Here is a 2500-nt window from a genome sequence, read left to right on the forward strand (position 1 = left end):
CTTCCCTTTTGTTCTTTCTTTTTTTCTTCGGTCCCTTTCCTCTTTCTTCACTTACTTTGGTCCTTATTTTTCTCCTTACTTTATTTTCTTCTTCTTTGCTTTGCTCCATCTCGTTTCCTTCCATAGCTCCCTCCTTCCTTTTTTTTCGTCCTTTCGCATCTTATTTCTCTCGTCCCGTTTGCCTTCTCTTCTTCCTTCCTCTTTCGTCTTTCGCCTTTCCCTCTGTCCTCCTTTCTCCCATAAAACCAACCTAATCTGCACTGCGCAACAACAACAGTAAAACAACAACAAAGTAGCAACAACAAAACCAATGTAACAATTGCAGTAAAGTAAAAAATGCAACAACAACAGCAGGAAAAACAACTAAGAAGAAAGTAAAAGTAGTCGAAAAACAACAACACCAATACAACAACAGTAAACTCACTACAATACCAAATCAACATAACCAGTAAAGCAACATCTACAACAAGGTAACAACAACTGCAACAAAGCAACAACAGTAAAACAACATCTACAACAACACGGTCACTGACGCGCATGGTCATCCCACATGCAACTCCATATCCCCAAGCTTCCAAATTTAGTGCTTGTAAACTTACGCATGATGGCCGGTAGTTCAGATTAAGAAGTGAGAGGGGGGCGGAGGGGGTAGAGGATGAAAGGGGAATAAGCAGATAGAGAAGGAGAAACAGATGATAGGGAAAAGATAGGAGAAAGAGGTGGGGGTTGAATGGTAGAGGAGGAAGAAGGAGGTAGAAAGGCAGGGGGAAGAGTGAGGGAAAGGAAGGGAGAAGGGAGATGGGGAAATGAGGGTGGAAAGGTAGAGCAATGCAGGCGAGGGATATGCACCTCACGATCCTGTACGGTGAGATTCCTGAAGGAGATGGGTGGGATTTCTGCCCTGCCCACTCAGGCACCGTCGGACAAACTAGGAGGGGTTGAGGTGGGGGGGGGGGTGCTCTACACGGATATGGTGGAAGAGGGTGTGGAAGAGAGGGGGGAGGGCGTGGAAGAGGCGGATGACTCGGGGGATTCGTAAGAACCCACAACCCAAGACGTATTACAAAGAAGCCATCACCAATTATATGATCGACACCTCCTTTTACCTCCATCAACACCAACCTTTATCAGCAACTTGCTTCCTCTTCGACCTCATCTTTATTCCCATCTCCGCTTCAACCACCATCACGGTCTCCATCTCCATCTCTATCTCCGGCATTATCGTAGCCATAGTGTCCTTAGCACAACAGGTCATATCATGACCCGGGCGGTTTGCCAGGAATGTTGCACAGCCCAGAGTCTACGGGTGGCCCTCGCAAGTGTCCTTTACCGGCTGCTGCTGTACCTGCCGCCTTATCTCGCCTGTCTCTATCGCCACGAGAACCACGGAACTAGATTTATGTACTAGTTTCGCCATGTGGTTTCGGTTATGTTGTTTTTGTATTGATGGATCAGTTGCTCTTGAATGTGAAATTTTGTCAGTTGTGACCCAGTTGATGGTTCTCATCGGTCTCTTACACGGGGCAGTTCTACGTAAATTCTTAAGATAAAATGGGCGAGTGTTTAATGATATGAAATGATATGGTGGTCGTTGTGCATGAGCGTTCAGAAGTCTACATGATAACTTAACCTCCATTCAGTTCTACTCATTGGTATATGGACTTTCGTCAGTTACCTTAGTTGTTTTTCTTTTCTTTTTTTGTCATTTTTTTTAAGTGGACGTTCCTACGGATAACGGTATGTCTACCTCCATCAGTATTCCTCTGTCCTACCACCTATCCAGACCCTACCTACCACAGGAACCGTAGTAGAAGAGGCTAGAGCATCTCGAGAAATGTAAGATTTATCCCCCAATCTCGAAGGAAAGCTCGAGGCTCGAAGTTCCCACAAGCACAGCGCGGCCGGGTATCATATGCGGGCCCAGGGACGGACGGCGACCGCACCCTCACCGCATCCATCGGCGCTGGCGGACCTCAACTGCCCCGGCTTCTCGGACGTGAATCTCGTTAACCTGATATTTAACACCATTGGTTCTTCTTAGTCTTCTTCACTTAGCTAAGCATTACCATGGTCTTAGTTATCGTATTTGGGGTGTTGTATGTTGATTTTTTTTTTTTCTCCATATGTTGCCTTTGTTTATGTGGATCGTCTTGGGTTTGGATATCGTGGACTTTTTATCTGAATATTGCTCCGTCATTTTGTTTCGAATATTGTCGAAGGGCCGACTCAGCTTTATTGTTTTTGTTTTTGTTTTGGATATTGTCGACTATGCATTACATACCATCGGTTTAGCTTTGTACGATGGACGTTTAGGCGTTCTAGTTCTAAATTACTCAGTTGTCCAATGAAAGCGTATATTAGCCTTAAGTCTGTCCTAAAGATTTTTGTATGTTTTCTAAGGTGGTGCCTTGAAAAATGTCACTTCCCAGGTGGAACCAGATGGGTGTTTATTGTACGAAATGTCCACCTAGTGCTCGGTACTTCTGCTAGGTAGGAGTGC

General features: G+C 45.2%; 1 protein-coding gene across 2 annotated transcripts in view; it reads left to right on the plus strand.

Annotated features, from left to right (window-relative positions):
* LOC122249628 (protein Wnt-4-like) overlaps positions 1 to 2500 on the plus strand; it is a 253094-nt gene that overhangs the window by 123739 nt on the left and 126855 nt on the right. The gene's annotated exons all lie outside the window — the stretch shown is intronic.

The sequence above is a fragment of the Penaeus japonicus genome, unplaced genomic scaffold (genome assembly GCF_977035675.1).
Source record: "Penaeus japonicus unplaced genomic scaffold, GWHDUDI00000001_assembly GWHDUDI00000018, whole genome shotgun sequence".
Lineage (NCBI taxonomy): Eukaryota > Metazoa > Arthropoda > Malacostraca > Decapoda > Penaeidae > Penaeus > Penaeus japonicus.